Source organism: Neopsephotus bourkii, unplaced genomic scaffold, assembly GCF_033783945.1.
Source record: "Neopsephotus bourkii isolate Nb327-2 ecotype Australia unplaced genomic scaffold, CSIRO-AGI_Nbou_v1 NB_1019, whole genome shotgun sequence".
Classification (NCBI taxonomy): domain Eukaryota; kingdom Metazoa; phylum Chordata; class Aves; order Psittaciformes; family Psittacidae; genus Neopsephotus; species Neopsephotus bourkii.
The window spans coordinates 381,841-396,462 of record NW_026901508.1 but is presented as its reverse complement, the minus strand read 5'-3'; positions in this window follow the sequence as shown (position 1 = coordinate 396,462).

Below are 14,622 nucleotides of genomic sequence, written 5' to 3'. Positions count from 1 at the left end.
ATCTCTGATTTTAAACAATGTGTTTTGGCTACCTATTCTGTTCTGGGTTATAGCTTAATGGGCAAGAACAAGAACATACCTGTTCCCTATTCTAAGTAAAGACAACGTATAGTTTAAAGAAAACTCTTAACTCTTTCCTTAGTCCGTTACTATTCTTCACATCAAGTCCTCCCTTTTCTATAACCTTTGCAAATTCCTTTGCTATATTATTCTGTCTTTTTATAGAGAAGCGGGAGTGGGGGGCTGTTGTGGTTTAAGCTCAGCCATAAATCACGCAGTCACCCTCTCACTTCCCCCCTCCCCCCCCCCCCCCTGCTCCCAGAGGGATGGGGAGGAGAACTGAAAGAATGTAACTCCCACGGGTTGAGATACGAACCGTCCTGTAACTAAGGTATAACACAAAACCTGTCGGAGACTCTATGTTGTCGCGATGCGGAGGGAACACAGCACAACCAATATGATTGATAAAGTGATCCGTTTATTCTGCTTAAGCCTAGGGTATATAGAGAGCTAGATTGCTACACACACACATTCTTGGGAAACTCCTGTGGTTACATCCCTTCTTCTAACATCCTTGTTCCTCCCTTCAGGATACTCATTAACTACAAGGTCAGCTTATCCTTCTGCACAGCTGGTGTTTTACCGAGCTGGGTTTCTTACTGACTTTTACAAAACTGGTCCTTGGCCAAGTTCAGCCATGGGAACGTAACCCTTGCCTGCTAACCACGCTTCCACAAAAACCACTACTGATAACACCAATAATAATAATGATAAGGGAAATAGCAAGGGAAGAGAATACATCTCACCACCTGCCGACTGATAACTCACCCTCCCCCCACCTGACAGAGCACTGACCAAAACCTAGTCCAACCTTGCAGTGAACTAGCCCTTCCAGGTAACTCTCAGTTACATCCTGGGCATGACGTGCTGTGGTATGGAATACGTCTTTGGCTAGTTTGGGTCACGTGTCCTGTCTCTGCTTCCTTCCAGCTTCCCTTCCTCCCTGGCACAGCATGACACTCAGAAAGTCCTTGGCCAGACTAAACATTTGAGCAGTAAATAAAAACATCGGTGTTATCAGTGCTGTTCCCAAGTCAAATGTCAAAAACACAGCACTGTACCATCTACTAAGAAGGAGAAAAAATGACTGCTACTGCTGAGCCCAGGATGGGGGCACAAAGAAGGGGGGGAGTGAGCAAGCAGCTGCATGGTTCTGAGTCACCAGCTGGGCGTACACTATGACAGTTTTGTTGTCTAGTTCTTTGAGACACTGGAGTATGAACTATTACTTCTCCTATCTCATCCCCCATTCCACTCCTATCTGGTTCTGCTTCAACACTTCTTTCCCTTACGTGTGAAGGAGGGAAATTCTGTCCCTCCTGTGGGGATTCTAATTCTAATTCCATTTCATCCTCTCTTGGTGCTACACACTTAATACATCTGTTTCCAATATCACAAGCTGAACAACAACTCTTTGTTTTCATATTTTCCAAAGTTAAAGCCATCACCAAATTATCTCAACTGATTAACTTACATTTATTCTGCCAATCCATTCGTTGTGTCAAATAAAAGAACAAATCTACATATGTCACGTCATTCCATTTGCCTTCTCTTTTACAGAACAACATTAACTGCAAAACAGTATTATAACTCAAAGATCATTTTTTTGGCCATTTTCCCTGATACTTCAAAACATACAAAGGCCACCAATGGTTACAATATTCAATCATCTGGCTTTTGCATAAATCCTCATGCAAATTTCACCAGTGTGCTAACAAGCACCCCAATGGCAATGTTTTTGGTATCAAATTTGGAAATTTGATCAGTCATCAAATTTCCAGGACTTCTACACAATTTTACAAATCCTGTTGCCATTACAACAAAATACTCAAAAGGTAATTACAAAAACAAATCTTAAGTCCAACCCAGCAACAGCTTTCGCTAATGACTTACAAGCAGACACCTAGGCTTCTGAATACAAACAGGTACCCTCTTAGCTCCAACCCTGCATAGCTTTCACTGCGTCTTACAGGCAAGCTTTCCAAATCAAATTCTGAAATAAATGCCTTACCCCTATCCTCCATGTCTTCTCTGGCTCTAGTGCTTTCTCTATTCTTGAATAATGTATCCAAGCAGGTTGTTCCTTTATCTTCACTGCTGTAAAGGTGGTCAATAATATCTGGTATGGTCTGCTCCACTTCGCCCGTAGAGGATATCCTGAAAAATTCTTAACATAAACCTAGTCTTCAGATCTGAAAGGGTGAATCAGATAATCCAAACCTCTTGCTCTTGTCTCTACTATTCTCTTATTTATCTCCTCCAATTGTTTTCCCAGATTGATCAGAAAATGTTGGAGATAGACTTCTCCCACTTCCTGAAGACTCTCTCCTTTAAATTGGGACTGATATGGTCTTCCATATAAAATTTCAAATGGACTAAGCTCTTCTTTCGACGAGGGTTTAGTTCAAATTCTTAATAGAGTGAGTGGTAAACCTTGGTACCAATATAAATTCGTTTCCTGACATATTTTACTAATCTGTTGTTTAATCAGATGGTTCTTTTTTTCTACTTGCCCACTGGCCTGAGGCTTGTATGGAACATGTAGTTGCCAATCAATTTCTAATTTTTTGCTAATTTCTTGTAACTATTTTGCACTAAAGTGTGAGCCTCAGTTGGAAGAAATTGCCTCTGGTACCCCAAAATGAGGTATTATCTCGTTAAATAATGTCTTAATCACTTGTTTTGCGTTATTTATCCTAAAAGGGAATGCTTCTGGCCAGCCTGAAAAACTATCTGTTAACAGCAACAAATATCGATAGCCTCCTTTTCTCGGTAATTCAGAAAAATCTATTTGCCATTGCTGTCCCAGATAAATTCCTCTCCCAATTGTCCCAATTTGATTTCTATTTTCAGTTTTAGAATTATTCTTAAGATGTAGCTGACACTGTTTTGTCACTAATTGAACTATAGTATATAGATTTCTTCCTACAATTTGTTTGCTTAAGTATTTATAGAAAGAGTTGCTTCCCCAATGGGTTTTATTATGTTCTTCCTGAACTAACTTTCAGAGTTGGTTATAGGGAATTACAATTTGCCCATCAGGTATCTGAACCCAACCCTCTTCATTTTCCTGTCCTTTTAGATCCTCAATAAATTTTCTGTCCTCTTTTGAATACCTAGGTTTAGATTTTTCAATTGTTAGTTTGCCATCAGGGATTAAGGACATGATTTGAGATTGTTCAGCTGCTCTTTTGGCTTCAAAATTGGCCAAATTATTTCCAATTTCCTGATCAGAATCACCTTGCTGATGCTCTCTACAGTAAATAATAGCTACTTCTTCAGGTAGATGAACAGCTTCCAGTAGCTGTAGAATTTCTGTAGCATGTTTAATCTGTTTCTCTTGTGTGTTCAAAAGTCCCCATTCTTTCCAGATGGCACCATGTGCATTTACCACACCAAATGCATATTTAGAATCAGTCCTAATATTTATCCTTTTATCTTTAGGCAATTCCAGGACTCTTGTTAACGCTATTATTTCTGCCTTCTGGGCAGAGGTGTTTGCCGGTAAAGGTTTAGCTTCTATGACCTGTGAAGTGGTGGTAATGGCATATCCTGCCTTTTGTTCACCATTTTTCATGAAGATACTACCAGTAGCTGGTACCAGTTCTGGGCCCCTCAGTTTAAGAAGGACAAGGACCTGCTGGAGAGAGTCCAGCGCAGGGCAACTAAGATGATTAAGGGAGTGGAGCATCTCCCTTATGAGGAGAGGCTGAGGGAGCTGGGTCTCTACAGTTTGGAGAAGAGGAGATTGAGCGGTGACATTATTAGTGTATATAAATATATAAAGTGGGAGTGTCACGAGGATGGAGCCAGGCTCTTCTCAGTGGCAAACAATGAAAGGACAAGGGGAAATGGGTATAAATTGGAACACAAGAGGTTCCACTTAAACCTGAGAAGAAACTTCTTCTCAGTGAGGGTGACGGAACACTGGACCAGGCTGCCCAGGGAGGTTGTGGAGTCTCCTTCTTTGGAGACATTCAAAGCCCACCTGGACACGTTCCTGTGTAACCTTATCTAGGTGTTCCTGCTCCGGCAGGGGGATTGGACTAGATGATCTTTTGAGGTCCCTTCCAATCTCTAACATACTGTGATACTGTGATACCATCAGCAAACCAAGAATCAGCATCTTCCAGAGGTTTTTCTTTCAAGTCTGGTCAGCTCAAATATACAGTCTCTATGTTGGTCAAGCAGTTGAGTGTTAGTGGTTCTGTCAATCGTTCCTGCAAAAAGGATGCTGAATTCACAACATTAGTGACTACAATTTCTATATCATCCTGTTCTACAATGGTGGCCTGGTATTTTAAAAAACGTGAAGGAGATAACCAGTGAGCTCCTTTCTGTTCCAGGACTGCTGATACCACATGGGACACTAGTACAGTAATCTTTTGTCCCAGGGTGAATTTGCAAGCCTCTTCAATATTTATGATGACTGCTGCCACAGACCTTAGGCATCCAGGCCATCCTTTGCTTGCTTCATTCAGCTGTTTTGAAAAATATGCCACTACCCTTCTGTAGGGTCCTAGTTTCTGAGCAAGGACCCCCAAAGCTATTCCTTTTTTTTCATAGGAATATAGCCAAAACAGTTTGGTCACATCTGGAAGTCCCAGAGCTGGAGCTCTCATTAACTCTATCTTTAAATTTCTTAAAGCCTCCTCTGCTGTATCAGTCCAGTCCAAAAGAGGGAGGGTTTCCCTTCAACAGTTCATATAGTGGTCTTACCAGAACACCATAATCATGGATCCAAAGTCTGCACCATCCAGTCATTCCCAGGAATGTCTGGAGCTCCTTGATGGTCAATGGTTATGGAGTCTGGCAAATGGCTTCTTTTCTAGCAGTTCCAAGTTCTCTCTGTCCTCCTGTTATTTCATATCCTAGGTAGGAAACTCAGGTTTGGATTAGTTGGGCCTTTTGTTTGGACAGAGCATTGAGTTTCAGCTTCCATTCCCTGGATTTATTTTTTAGTTGTTGTTGCTTAGTGTTAGCTCACTTGTACCACCTGGAAGGATAACTGGGAAAAGGTTTCCTCCTTTCTAAATGAAGCTGCCAGTTATGGTCAAGGCAGGGTAAATCAGACTAATTGCCAACTGGGGCTGCCCTCCTTTTCACTTATCCTGCACCAGCTGGTACCAGGAAAACATCCAGCTGAAAACTGACCAAAATGAAGCAGTGTTCAGTCTGAGGCCAGAAGAGATCCCTGAACATTTCACCACCCAACTGGGTGAACTTCAATGTCAGCTCAGACAAGGAAGTATCTGAGTTCCACTGCAGTACACTCAGGTTGCATCAACCTAAATTTCTGGGGAAGTACAAATTTGGTGCTCATACAGCTATGATGGAGCTTTTAGTGATTGTTGCCTCCCTGGCTCAGCTTCAGCAAAAGTATCTATGTGGTAACCAGGATGAACATTAGAATCTAACCCTTCTGTATAAACAATGTATGCAAAATACTCCCCACCTCCGCCATTACCATATCTCTTTAGTCTGAAAAAGCATTGAAAAAACAAGAGGATATGCTGTGCAAGTTTTCTTCTCACTTGTTTTCCATTTCATACATTTGACAAAAAAATATCTTTCCCCATTGCATTTCATCATCACTATGGAAGAAACAATCTAGCATGCTGCAAACAGGCAATGCCCCCACACTTATATTACATGATCCTGAGGCTGTCCAGGCTCTGAGTCTCCATGCTGGCAGAAAGGAGGGAAACAGTTTGTTCTGTTGATTTTACGACAAGTATGTTCTATGCTTAAAACCACAGTCCTGGTTTCTGAGCTATGATCCATTAGAAAATGGATTGATATCATGCTGTATGTCTCATATGTTATCAGACATGCATGCATGTGCAGTGATCCTCACGTCTTCAAAGTTTTAGCCAGACCTAGAAGTTTATTTGAAAATGAAGGGACTTGTCTTAAACTTCACAGCCTTTGTTCAGAATTTGGCCTGCTATTAAATTGCTGACCTTTATTCAACTATCCGCTTCAAAACTTGAACAGATTACGGAGGTTTTTTTCTTATATGGGTATGGAAATGCTGGTGCTAAACACAGTCCCTGTGGCATTACATGCAAACATCAGTTCAGGTTAATAAAACTGTATAGTGCCTAAGCTGCATATTTTGCTTCTTATCTTAAAAATAATGTGGCAGCTTGGTTTGGTTTATCTTAGTGGATGATAGCCATTTACAATTCTGTGTGGATGCTCCTTAGAAGATGAAACGGCTGTTCTGTGTTTCTTTCTCAAAGTTGCCACGCAGCAAGGGAAATACAGTCCTAAAAAAATTTGAAACAGGACTTGAAATATAGCTCTAGAAAATCTGGCTGATTCCAAATTTTAGGATTAACTATCCCTTAGCTTTCACATTTGAACCCAATTTATAGATAATTTTGCAACCTGGATCATCTCCACTGTCTGTTTTTACAATACATTTGATCCACTTGATTAAGCTAAACATTAAGCAGAGAAATCCAAGGGATACAGATGACTCTATGCTGAGAAAATACCACAGCACTGTCCTGGATTCAGCAGTAGAAGTCATTTTTTCTCCTTCTTAGTAGCTGGTGCAGCGCTGTGTTTTGACTTTCGGCCTGGGAACAGTGCTGATAACACTGACGTTTAGTCTGACCAAGGACTTCGTGAGTCTCATGCTCTGTCAGGGAGGAGGGGAAGCCGGGAGGAAGCAGAGACAGGACACCTGACCCAAACTAGCCAAGGGGGTATTCCATACCACAGCACGTCATGCCAGGATGTAACTGAGAGTTACCTGGAAGGGCTAGATCACTGCTGGGTGGGGGCAAGGTATCGGTCAGCAGGTGGTGAGGTGTTGCATTCTCTTCCCTTGTTATTTCCCTTATCATTATTATTATTGGTGGTAGCAGCAGTGATTTGTATTATATCTTAGTTACAGGACTGTTCCTATCTCAACCCGTGGGATCTACATTCTTTCAGTTCTCCTTCCCATCCCTCCAGGAGTGGGGGGAAGAAGTGTGTGGGGGGAGTAGACTGCATGGCTGACTTGCTGACAGGGTTTAAACCACAACAAGTACACAAAACGAAAAGTTCCAGTAATTGTTACTAGTGCACAAAAGTCATAAGTCTTGTCCTCTAACTTCAGTAAGAGGGAAGCTCAGATAAAAAGGAACAACGTATTTGTGTTATGCATATTCTTCATGTCTAAATGACTCTTTATGGGAAATACTGTGGTAGAACTGGTCATGAGTACTTTAGTGCCTTTAGTGAATTTGCAGTCAAATGTCTTGTTTCATTTTAAGGAAAATCTTTCTTGGCTGAACGTGCCTCAGCAGGTTTGCCTGATCCTGGACTGGGGTTTGCTATTTGCCATTAAAGTGAAATATTAAATTACCATTTACAAGTAAATCTGCAGCCATTCCAGCGTTAAGTTTGATGGCTTTGTAACAGTAGCAATGGAAAATTACTGAGGTGCATAATACATAGAGAAAAATATATAGAGAGTGTGCAGCTAGAGAACATACTGAGAATTCTCACAAGATAAATCATTATAGTTGACATAGCTTTAAGAAAAAAGAGTCTAGAAGAACAGGACACAGGTATAAGGGGTATCTGGGAACTGCAGGTGTCCAGGATGGGCTACAGTTAAACTAACTGATAAGTAGGAGGATGGGAGGATTATTATGTCTCTGGTGCTAACAAACCAATTAAACTGGTATGAGCATCTACTGCGCGTGCTTCAAAGGCTGCCAGAAGTGATGAAGGTTGTTGGAAGAAGTAAACGACCCTCAGAGACCACCACCACAATTCTGTACGCATGCGGAGAACTCTCTGGAAAATGATGTAATCCATACGTAGGCTCATGAATATGTATGTATGCCCAGGGACTATATAAGTATGGCTTGTATAGCAATAGGGGGACACACGTTAGGAGGAGTTATCCCCGCAATAAAGAATACCTGCTTGTCAGATTGAAAACTTTGTTGTCAAGTTTGTTCCTGGAGTTTTCTCTGAATCAGGGTCTCCTGGGAGCTCAGTAAATAAGATAACATTGATAAAATATTGTAACCAATGGTGGCCTTTGTATACTTTGGAATATCAGGAAAAATGGCCTAAAAATGGAACTCTGAACTATAATACATTTTTACAATTAATGTTGGTTTTAAGGTGGCAAGGAAAATGGGATGATGTAATATATGCAGATATGTTTTTCATGTTGTGAAATCACCCGGAATGGCAAAAAGAATGTGGAATCAATATAGCACCTTCAGATCCTTTAGTTTTAGCTTTAGAAAAAGAAAGGAAGCAGGCAGGGAATAGATTGGAAAGATCTTGTTCTGGTTGTGATATTGGGGAAATTTGTTTGAAACTTAAGAAACAAGCTGAGGATAACAGGGTTGAGGATAGAATAGAGGATTATGCTTCCCCAAAAGTACCGGATCAGAGACCACCTCTGATTGAGTAGGAATCCTCTGATTCAGATGAGGAGCAAGAACAAAGTGTGAAACAAGAACAAAGTGTGAAACAAGAACAAAGTGTGAAGCAAATTTCCTCCTCTCCTGTTGCTGCCTGGATTTGTAGTAAAACTAAGACTGTCCTGCAAGCCCCTCTGAGGGAAGCAATGGTACTGGAGGAATGTACCAAAATAAAAGTGAGGTTTTCTCTAGGAGATTTGGATAATTGGAAGCAGATTGCAAAAGAGTATTGAAATGACCCTATAGGGGTAGCAAAGAAATTTGAGATACTGGTAAAAAGCCAGGATCCTGACTGGAAAGATATAGATGTAAGCCTGGATGCATTAACAGAGGCAGAAAAACAATTGGTTATAAAAACTGCTTGTACTCAGGTAAATGCTCAGATTACTGCAGGGGCGATAGAGGGGAGGGTTGAAGATCATATTCCCCTCTCAGCTCCAAATTGGGATTATGATGATGATGAAGATTATGCATCTTTGAAAAGATATCAGAATTGGATTAAATATGGGCTTGAAAATGCTATACCTAAAACGGTAAATTGGTCGGTGCTGTTTGAAATAAGACAGGGGCTGAAGGAGTCGCCAACAGAGTTTCTGGATAAGCTCAGAGGAGCTATGCGAAAATGTACCACAGTGGATCCTTCCTCAGAGGAAAGAAAATAACAGCTTGCAAATTCCTTTGTGGGGCAGTCATCGGAGGATATCAGGCAAAAGCTTCAAAAGTTATCTGTGACTGAAATAAGAGATATGGAAAAGTTACTGTAAGTGGCTTGGAAAGTATACAGGAATAGAGAACAAGTTAAAGAGATCAGGAAAGGTCGTAACAACAGCTATGATTGCAGCACTGGGGCAAGTGAATGAGGGATATAGTGGCATGAGAGGCAGAGGCTGTGGCCGAGGAATGGGAATGAGAGGCAGAGGTTGTGGCCGAGGAATGGGAATGAGAGGCAGAGGTTGTAGGCGAGGAATGGGAATGAGAGACAGAGAGGGGGGTTATAGGAGAACTCCCCTCAGTCAGGATCAATGTGCAAACTGCAAATGGTTTGGGCACTGGAAATGGGAATGTCCACAGGGAAAACAACAAACTCAATTGACCACTGAATTGGAATTAGATTGACGGGGACCTGGGGAATCTACCCTAGCGGATCCACTGGTTAAAATCATGCTGGGAGCCACAGAAAAAGAAGTGGAATTTCTTATAGATACTGGGGCAACTTATTCGGTTTTGAACCAAGATTTGACATTAAAAGGAAAAGAGTCTGTAATGGTTGTGGGAGCTACTGGCTGTCAGAAAAAAGCATTCTTTCTAAGACCTTTAAAATATAAGATAGGAAAACAAATTGCGGTGCATAAATTTCTATATATGACAAATTCACCCAAATCATTATTGGGAAGAGATTTATTAGAACATTTGGAGGCAATCATAACTTTCAAAAGAGGTGAAATAGAACTGAAAGTAAAAGAGGACCAATTAATTGAAGCTATGAGTGTGTCATTAATTCAACAGGAAATCGAGAAGTCCAATTCACCCGAAGTAGAAGAAATCCTCAATCAGGTATATCCAGGAGTTTGGGCATCAGAAATTCCAGGTAAGGCAAAGAATGCTTTGCTTATTAAAACTGAAATAAACAGGGGGGCCTGCCCAGTTCGAATAAAACAGAATCCTCTAAGAATACAAGATAGAAGGGGAATTAAAGAAATAATTGATAAATGTTTAAGATATGGGTGGAATGTTAATTGGAATATAACACCCCTATTTTACCAGTAAAGAAAACAGATAGGAAAAGCTATAGGCTAGTTCAAGATTTGAGGGCAATAAATAAAATAGTGGAGGACATCCACCCTGTGGTGGCTAATCCATATACGTTATTGACCAAACTAAAATTAAATCAGAAATGGTTTCCCATCCTGGATTTAAAGGACGCTTTCTTTTGCCTACCATTGGCCAAAGAAAGCCAAAATTTATTTGCTTCTGAATGGGAGAATAGTGACACAGGAAGAAAAATTCAATTAACTTGGAGAGTATTACCTTAGAGATTTAAAAACAGTCCAACGATTTTTGGAAATCAGCTAGAATGAGAACTAGAATCATGGAAGCCACCTACTCAGATGGGGACTCTGTTACAATATGTGGATGACCTGTTAATTGCTACAGAAACAAAGGAAGAATGTATCAAGTGGACAGATAAATTATTACATTTTCTGGGACTGAATGGTTATTGGGTATCCAGACAAAAAGCCCAAATAATCCAAACCCGGGTTTCCTACCTAGGATATGAAATAACAGGAGGACAGAGAGAACTTGGAACTGCTAGAAAATGAGCCATTTGCCAGACTCCACGACCGTTGACAATCAGGGAGCTCCGGACATTCCTGGGAATGACAGGATGGTGCAGATTTTGGATCCATGATTATGGTGTTCTGGTAAGACCACTCTATGAACTGTTGAAGGGGAACCCTCTCTCTTTGGACTGGATTGATAAAGCAGAGGAGGCTTTTAGAAATTTAAAGATAGGGTTAATGAGAGCTCCAGCTCTGGGACTTCCAGATGTGACTAAACCATTTTGGCTATATTCCTATGAAAAACAAGGAATAGCCTTGGGGGTCCTTGCTCAGAAACTAGGACCCTACAGAAGGGTAGTAGCATATTTTTCAAAACAGCTGGATGAAGCAGACAAAGGATGGCCTGGATGCCTAAGGTCTGTGGTAGCAGTCATCATAAATATTGAAGAGGCTCGCAAATTCACCTTGGGACAAAAGATTACTGTGCTAGTGTCCCATGTGGTATCATCAGTCCTGGAACAGAAAGGAGCTCACTGGTTATCTCCTTAACGTTTTTTAAAATACCAGGCCACCATTGTAGAACAGGATGATATAGAAATTGTGGTCACTAATGTTGTGAATTCAGCATCCTTTTTGCAGGAACAATTGACAGAACCACTAACACACAACTGCTTGACCAGCATAGAGACTGTATATTTGAGCTGACCAGACTTGAAAGAAAAACCTCTGCAAAATGCTGATTCTTGGTTTACAGATGGTAGTAGCTTCATGAAAAATGGTAAATGAAAGGCAGGATATGCCATTACCACCACTTCACAGGTAATGCTAGAGACCAGGTTAGGAAAGCTAAGGCCCAGTTAGAATTAAACTTGGCTAGGGATATTAAGGATAACAGGAAGGGATTCTACAGGTACATAGCAAATAAAAAACAGATTAGGGAGAATGTAGGGCCCCTCAGGATGCTCTTGGGTGAACTAGCTACACAGGATTTGGAGAAGGCTGAGGTTCTGAATGACTTCTTTGCCTCGGTCTTCTCTAGCAAAGGCTCTGACCTCACCACCCATGTCTTGGAAGGCAGACGCAGGGACTGTGAGAATGGAGACCTTGGGCCCACTGTAGGAGAGGAATTAGTTCGAGACCATCTTAAAAATCTGAATATGCACAAGTCCATGGGTCCTGATGAATTCCATCTGCGGATCCTGAAGGAGCTGGCGAATGAAGCTGCTAAGCCGCTGGCCATCATATTTGAAAAATCATGGCAGTCAGGTGAAGTTCCCGATGACTGGAAAAAGGGAAATATAACCCCCATTTTCAAGAAGGGGAAAATGGATGACCCGGGCAATTGCAGACCAGTCAGTCTCACCTCTGTGCCTGGCAAAATCTTGGAGCAGATTCTCCTGAAAGTCATGCTAAAGCACATGAAAAACAGCAAGGTGCTTGGTGACAGCCAGCATGGCTTCACCAAGGGGAAATCCTGCCTGACCAATTTGGTGGCCTTCTATGATGGAGCTACAGAACTGATGGACAGCGGTAAAGCAGTTGATGTCATCTACCTGGACTTGTGTAAAGCGTTCGACACTGTCCCACACAACATTCTTGTCTCTAAATTGGAGATACATCAATTTGATGAATGGAGCACTTGGTGGATAAAGAACTGGCTGGATGGCCGCACACAAAGAGTTGTGGTCAATGGCTCAATGTCCAGATGGAAATGAGTTGCGAGTGGTGTCCCTCAGGGATCAGTGTTGGGACAGGTCTTGTTTAACATCTTTGTTGCTGACATGGACAGTGGGATTGAGTGCGCCTTCAGCAAGTTTGCCGATGACACCAAGCTGTGTGGTTCGGTTCATACGCTGGAGGGAAGGAATGCCATCCAGAGGGACCTTGACACGCCTGTGAGGTGGGCTGATGCCAACCTCATGAAGTTTAACCACGCCAACTGCAAGGTCCTGCACCTGGGTCGGAGCAATCCCAGGCACAGCTACAGGCTGGGCAGAGAAGAGATTCAGAGCAGCCCTGCAGAGAAGGACTTGGGGGTGCTGGTCGATGAGAAAATGAACATGAGCCAGCAGTGTGCACTTGCAGCCCAGAAAGCCAACCGTATCCTGGGCTGCATCAAAAGGAGCGTGACCAGCAGGTCGAAGGAGGTGATCCTGCCCCTTTATTCTGCTCTTGTGAGACCTCACTTGGAGTATTGTGTGCAGTTCTGGTGTCCTCAACATGAAAAGGACATGGAACTGTTGGAACAAGTCGAGAGAAGGGCCACGAGGATGATCAGGGGACTGGAGCACCTCCCATATGAAGATCGGCTGAGAAAGTTGTGGCTGTTCAGCCTGGAGAAGAGAAGGCTGCGTGGAGACCTCATAGCAGCCTTCCAGTATCTGAAGGGGGCCTATAGGGATGCTGGGGATGGACTCTTCATTAGAGACTGTAGTGATAGGACAAGGGGTAATGGGTTAAAACTTAAACAGGGTAAGTTTAGATTGGATATAAGGAGGAAATTCTTTCCTGTTAGGGTAGTGAGGCACTGGAATAGGTTGTCCAGGGAGGTTGTGAATGCTTCATCCCTGGCAGTGTTCAAGGCTAGGTTGGACGAGGCCTTGGGTAATATGGTTTAGGGCGAGGTGTCCCTGCCCATGGCAGGGGGGTTGGAACTTGATGATCTTACGGTCCTTTCCAACCCTAACTATTCTATGATTCTATGATTCTAATAGAAGCTAAAGCTTTACCCCCAGAAGGCAGAAATAATAGCACTAACGAGAGCCCTGGAACTGGCTAAAGGTAAAAGGATAAATGTTTGGACTGATTCTAAATATGCATTTGATGTGGTACATGCACATGGTGCTATCTGTAAAGAATGAGGACTTTTGAAACATAAGGGAAACAGATTAAACATGCTACAGAAATTCTACAATTACTGGAAGCTGTTCATCTACCTGAATAAGTAGCTATTATGTACTGTAAAGGACATCAGCAAGGTGATTCTGATCAGGAAACTGGAAATAATTTGGCCAATTTTGAAGCCAAATGAGCAGCTGAACAATCTCAAACCATGTCCTTAATCCCTGTTGGCAAACTAACAATTGAAAAATCTAAACCTAGGTATTCAAAAGAGGACAGAAAATTGATTGAGGATCTAAAGGGACAGGAAAATAAAGAGGATTGGGCTCAAATACCTGATGGGCAAATTGTAATCCCCTATAACCAGCTCTGGATGTTAGTTCAGGAATAACGTAATAAAACTCATTGGGGTAGCAACTCTTTGTATAACTATTTAGACAAATTGTAGGAAGGAATCTATACACCACAGTTCAGTTATTGACAAAACAATGTCAGCTATGTCTTAAGAATAATCCTAAAACTGAAAATAGAAATCAAACTGGGACAACTGGTAGAGGAAGTTATCAGGGACAGCAGTGGCAAATAGATTTTTTCTGAATTACCGAGAAAAGGAGGTTATCAATATTTATTGGTGTTAATGGATACTTTTTCAGGCTGGCCAGAAGCATTCCCTTGTAGAGTAAATAATGCAAAACAAGTGATTAAAATATTATTTAATGAGATGATAAGCTCGTTTTGGGGTACCAGAGGCAATTTCTTCTGACAGAGGCTCGCACTTTAGGGCAAAATTGTCACAAGAAATTAGCAAAAAATTAGAAATTGATTGGCAACTACATGTTCCATATAGGCCTCAGGCCAGTGGGCAAGTAGAAAAGATGAACCATCTGATTAAACAACAAATTAGTAAAATATGTCAGGAAATGAATTTATATTGGTACCAAGGTTTACCACTGGCTCTATTAAAAATTCAAACTAAACCTCCGTCGAAAGAAGAG